General features: G+C 36.1%; 1 non-coding gene across 1 annotated transcript; it reads right to left on the bottom strand.

The window, feature by feature from the left end:
* Nucleotides 1-3142: 3142 nt before the first annotated feature.
* LOC116086730 lies at nt 3143-3272 on the bottom strand. The gene has a single exon (XR_004117093.1). It is a non-coding gene; the product is annotated as a small nucleolar RNA SNORA17 (small nucleolar RNA).
* Nucleotides 3273-6425: the final 3153 nt, after the last annotated feature.

Below are 6425 nucleotides of genomic sequence, written 5' to 3'. Positions count from 1 at the left end.
CATTTTTTTAAAACTAAAATGATTAAAGTACTACTAAGTGAGAGTTAGGCAAAATGCCAAGACTTGATCAGTTCCTATACTGCTGTTTTCCAGCCACATTCTATTCTGACCTAAATGAATTGATGATTTCACCCATGTGTGTAGAAGGCAAACATGTATAAATAAATTCAAGATATGTTGGAGTTTGTTATTAATAGGAAGTTTAGAAAGTAATAGCAAGCAAGTTGGGCTGGAAAATCCTCTATTCTTAGTTAGTAATGGACACCACCCCATTTGAGTGCTTAAGAATGATGTATATCCTCAATAAATGAGAATAATAAATATAGCTTTAAACTGTTGCAAGGAAATTTGATTTTGAGATTTGGAAATATAAGGAATTGTGGTACATTGCAACATATCAGCTCCTATTCCCTTCCTAGGTATATGCACAAAATTGAGAATAAATAAAATGTATATCCCTAATTAGATAAAAGATGAACAGAGCACGATTAAATGAAGGTTGAATAAGTGAATGACCTTTTCCACAGATGACTTAGTGATTTTGGCAATTACATAACTTGAGTTGACGAGAAGGACCTGCTAAACCAGTTGCTCTGAGATCTTTCAAGAATGTCCTTCAATCTGATTAAACATTGTGCAGTATGAATGAGCAAACAAAAGCAAGTTTTCAGGTGTTCATTTGATGTATGTTGTTTTTATATAGTTTGGAGAAATATTTTTAATTGTTGTAGGATTTATTGACCTTAAAACATTACTTGTTAAATAGAATATAGTATAGGTAATGTTGCAAGACCAATTTAATACCAGAAACATTTGCTTTAAAATTATAAATACTGTTCATATAAACATTGGTTGATGTTCATGAGTTTATTTTGAAATTTACAACTTAAAACATTTATAGTGAAGCCTAATACCTCATTCAAAGGCTTTTTGCAATTTGCTGATTATTTTTATCTTAAGTGGCATTGTATTAGATTTTCAATTTTATTCATGTCAAGGCAAAATATTCACACATAATTTTATTGTATTTTTATAAACAAAGCTCATTTTTTGGAAATTTTCCTCAAATAAAATTTTAAAATAAAATTTTAAATTAACTACATAGCAAATATTTCTGAATCACCAATGATAGATAAAGCTTAGGCCACTGTTTGAGTTCTACCAGTGTCAAACTTAGAGTAAATGAAAATTTCAACCATGAGGTAATTTTCAATATCTGATGTTAGCTGTTATGGGGTAGTACTTCAAAATTAGGTGAACGTCAAATAATTATTTGTTTCACTGTTTCTTTGCATTTTTTTCTAAAATGTGTTTAATTAATTTTACCCTTGACCTTTATGGTCAATTCCTATTGGACTCTGTCTATTCTTGTTTTAGCAATGCCTTAAGGTACATGATTAATTATTAATATATACTCTCTCTAGTTTTAAAATCTTTTTATTGGCTCTTTGTGAATTTTACAATGTATACCCCATTCTGAATCATTCCAATCATTCTCAGTCATCCCCTTGGAACCACCCTCCATCTTTGAAATCTCCTACCCCCAACAGGGAAAAAAATCTCATGGTGGAAGGTGTAGTGTGTCACAATTTGTCCCATACTGTACACTTTTGTCCATACATTTTTGCTTGTAAATGTTCATTGAGATGAGCTATTATCTGGATGATCAACACACGAACATCACTTGGATTACTCTTAGATAACTGGTTGTTGCCTTGTGTAATGGAGATCCTGTTGATTTGGATCTATAGGATGAGCTACTTCATTCACTCTAGGAGTTCACCAATGGGATAGATATTGGGGCATCCCAATTCAAAGTCCTGGATCTGGACCTGAGAGGTAATTGAGCTGGTCAGTCTTATAGCTCTCTGCCCTCATGCCCTTGGAGATGGCTCACCAGAAACCCCTGCAATGAGAGCCAGCTCTCCCCTGATGTCCAGGTGAGATACAAGGTATGCTTTCCTTAGTGTTACTGTTGATTTGGGACATGGTCAGTTTTCCCACTCTCATGACATCGGCACCAGCTTTCCCCTCTGCAATAGATGACAAGGGATAAGAGAGAGGAGGAAGGTGTCTCTCTTTCATCCTTGCCACTATCCTGTAGACAAGAAGCAGGACAGGTTCTACTGTGTTCATATTCTTGCATCTTGCTCACCCATAACCTTCACATTTAGGGGAAGCTCTTCTCTGTGCCCCACGTGAGGTTCAGGGCACACTTTCCATAGTGTTGTAGTAGGCAAGGACCAGTGACAGCTCTCCCACTTTGATGACCTCAAGGCCAGCTCTCCAGAGTAATGGTGGCAAGAAAGAGAGAGGTGGGTGGGCATTTCTCCCTTTCTCATCACGTCACAGTAGGGAAGTGGTGGGACCAGTTTTACCACACTGGTATCTGGCTCTCCTACAAACACCATAGCATGCAGAGACTGTTGTCTAAGGGTGGAGTCTGCTCTTCTGCTTTCATGCCTCTAGGGAAATCTCTCTCATGGTTTTCAAATGAGGGGTGGAGCAAGTTCTGCACATTTCTCAGACATTAACATGTCTCCTGGCAGAATTCAAGACCACAGATGTCTGCTTGACCTTTGGTGGTAATAAACCCCTGGTGCTGAAGAGCCCTAAACCCAGGACTGGTTTCTGGTGGCAGCATATGTCAGGATGCATCATCAGTTACTCACATCAGACTATTCTTCATTATGTTTGAGTCTCCAGTACCATATCTCTCTCATGCTCACATCTTTCTCTTTACCTATCATTTCTCCATAACTTACTTGGCCTCTTTGTGGTACCCATGGACTCTGAGTATCTGGGGTCAACTCAGGATTGCTATGCCCCACCTATGCACTATAGAATTGGGCATACTTCATTTTGGACATGGTCTGCCCCCCTCCAGGTCTTCATCCATTGAACTGATGATCATCTTAATCTAGCTCCCTGTTTGAGTCTCATGTCACTAATGTGCAGGCCTTTTCAGCTTCACCCCTCCTCTGGCCTACCTAAATGATCTCTTTCGAGGTTCCTCTGTCTTTGGCTCACTTGCACATACAGCTGGTATTCTTCTAGGCTATAGCTGGATATTTGCCAGGCAGCTATTTCAGGCTCCATGTCACCCAACTGGCAGTCATCTTATGTTCTCATTTTTTAAAGAAATGTTAGGCTAGTAATCATTCAGATGTTCTTAGGTCAGAATATTGAGTATACATATAGTGTTTCTCCTCTCTGCCACCTACTGACATAGGTGTGGCAGAGCAGCTGCAATGGCTTTAGAGTCTGGCAGGATTTTTTCCATGTAGTCACTTATTCCTATAAGCTTTTCCTTTTAGAGTGTCATTGTTGTATTCCATGTATTGGTGTGGTGTGTTTTAATATTTATTCAATTCTAGAACTTGTTTTTTGCTTCTGGCTAGGTAGATTATAGGCTGTAATATTAATATTTTCAATAAGTCCTGACACAGCAATACTACCAACCTTAGTGGTTTATGTTCCCTAATGACACACACACACACACACACACACACACACACACACACACACACAGCTTTTATATTTTAATACACATTAATTAGCACAAAAGCTGGGTAACTGCCTAATCTCCTTGCTGCTAGAATCTTTCTCTCACTGTTAATTTCGAGTTATTACTTATTAATTTCTATGTTCTATCTTGGCTCTTCCTGACCCAACTGAGCAACCATCTGGGCAGTGTTTTCTTGTCTCCTTTACATGGAGGCTCTGCCTCTCTCTTTCCCATATTTCTCAGAAATGTAATATCTCTGCTTTTCTCCTCCTCCTAACAGTCCCATACCCAGGAATTCTAAATCCTGCCTCTGTCTCTCCTCCCATCTATTGGCTGCTGGCATCTTTATTTACCAATCAAAGTTACCTAGGGCAGGTTCCAGAAATTACATGCAGACCTTCTTGTGCAAAGTGTTTTGGGGGAACCCAATTAGCATTACACTACAAGCAGCTACAATTCCTCCTTTTGTTTAATTTAAAGGGTTCTTTTATCTCAGATACATATTGAACATGATTACAACAATTATGCAAATTATAAGGTACAATATATATTTATAACATCCAGTTCATATTTGTCAATTTAGATATAATATTCTATCATCTATTTGAAATTAAAGAGTTTAAAATTCTGTACCTCAATCATGCTTGATTTCAACTGGTATCACCAACTGAAAAATATCTTTTCAAATCTAGAACATCTTCTTTAATGGTAGACAAATTAAGTTCAATTTTGAGACTGTAACGAGTCTTCAGCCCCATCAGAGATTTGAGAAGGAATTAAATGCTACCAGCATATGCAGGAAGCACAAAGACATAGCTTCCAAAAGCTATGCAGTTTGCAGAGACAGCTGATTGCCTGGATAATCCCCAGTGTTCTTATAATATTGGAGCATCTATCTTCAGCCTTCTGGCCTAGAACCATCTGACAAACTTAAGGGAAGCAAGAATTATGAACAAATAGCTTACCCTGTCATGTCAGAACCTATCAGTCAACTATCTTGCATCCATTTGTCCTTTCTGGAGAGAATTTTGTTTGCAGAGGAAATTAGGACATTTCTTGCCCAGTGGTTAGCTTGCTGTAATTAGAGCAACTCCATATAGAGGTATTGATGTTCATGTTTCCTTGAAGTGGAATGGGAATACTGTCAGGAACAGACATGCCTCCTAGGCAAAAAAGTTATTTATAAAAACATGATTTTAAATGCCATGTTCTGTGGATCTCTGATGCTTTTGAAATCCAACTATCTATATATAGTATAACTGAGTTTTTAAACACTGATTTCTCTTAGCTATTTACTATTTCAATAGTCTTGAAGACACTTTGTAATTAAATCAAAATCTAATAAGACCATGAGTTTACTATCTGGCCATTAACTTGCATTACATAATCACGCTAAACATTTTGTAATAGCTATTATAAGGAATATGTCTAAGCCTTGTATTCTTAAATTAGTTATATAGGTACAGTGCATAAGAGTAACAAAATTAATTTTAAATTTTATAACAATATACAAAGATTTATAGCAATGAAAACCTTAAACCTGTATCAATATATAAATTATGTATCAATGTAAGAAAATATAATTTCAATTCTGCCTTCAAATATGATTTCTACAAATGAAAGAATAAGGCTATAAAATTCTTTAAGAGTAAATTTAATAATCCATTCCCATATTTCTAATCTCTTATAATAACACTTTATTCCCCTTTTTTTCTTTTCAATTCTCTTCCCTTTACCTAAGAAAGAAAGGATAGAGAAGAGGAAAGAAAAGATAGAAATCACTGAGTTTAATCTCTCTATTTAGTTTCTTCCCTATTCAAAACTATGACCATTTCCAAATTATCCCTGAAAATGACCACCTATCTATTATTTATAAAATAACCATGACTAGACACCATAAACCCAAGGGATTATGATGATAACTCTCTACAACTTCTTCCTGCTGAATTGGGGTAAAGAATTAATTTTTGTTGTTGGCAGGACAAAAGGTAATAGCAAAATTGATTTTGTCCAAGAAAAGCTGGCTAGCCTCATTTGCTGACAAGTCTCTTTGTGCTCAGAAATTTCAGGGCTTAACCGAAGAACTGAGTGGACCCATCTGAAAGGATAGACAAACCCAGGTCATTGAAGATCATCAGTCACTACTGACACTGTTCTACAAACAAGTCTCTGGAAACTACATCAGGTGAGGCAGGATCAGGCAGGGATTTTTGGCATTCTTGAGAATGAATCTTATCAGAGCTGCACCTTGGTGTTTCATTTTGTAATATATGAATCTTACAACAAAATTTTTAGTTTTAAAAAGATATTTTTTTGGATTGCACAATGTGTACAGATTAATTAAGGATGAATTTTTGCTCCTTGTTTGAACAGCTGAAAGACAACTGTCATTTTCATGAGTTAGTTTGATCAATAACCAATTTGTCATGAATCTTCCTTCATGCCATGTGAAGGATGACATGATGAATTTCTCTTCCCCTTTTCTGTTAACACAAATACAGAGCCCCTCTACCAAAATAGCACATCCTTGGCCTGGCAACTCAAAATAAACTGGTTCAATTTAGCAGCTTTCTTTTTGTCTTTAGGCCTGCTCTACTTTGACCTCTCTCCCAGAGGAGTAGTCGTGTCATTTAATACCACCAAGCTTATAACCACATTAATTGTGATAAGTTAAACAACTTAAAACAATAAAACAATTTTAAACAATTATTATTGTTTGTTGAGATAGGGTTTCTGTTTACATCTCTGCCTTTGTTTCCTATATTTGAGACCAAAGACTTGGATTCATTTATTCTTCCACGTATAATTAAAAGGCACTTAAAAATTAACATTATTTTTCCCTTCTATTCTTAAAACAATTAAAGCATTTTTCATGTAGTCCTTCCTTCTCTTTTGGAGATTAATATCTCTTTTAAAA

This window comes from Mastomys coucha, unplaced genomic scaffold (assembly GCF_008632895.1).
Source record: "Mastomys coucha isolate ucsf_1 unplaced genomic scaffold, UCSF_Mcou_1 pScaffold12, whole genome shotgun sequence".
In the NCBI taxonomy this organism is placed as follows: Eukaryota; Metazoa; Chordata; class Mammalia; order Rodentia; family Muridae; genus Mastomys; species Mastomys coucha.
This window is presented reverse-complemented; position numbering and strand designations above follow the sequence as displayed.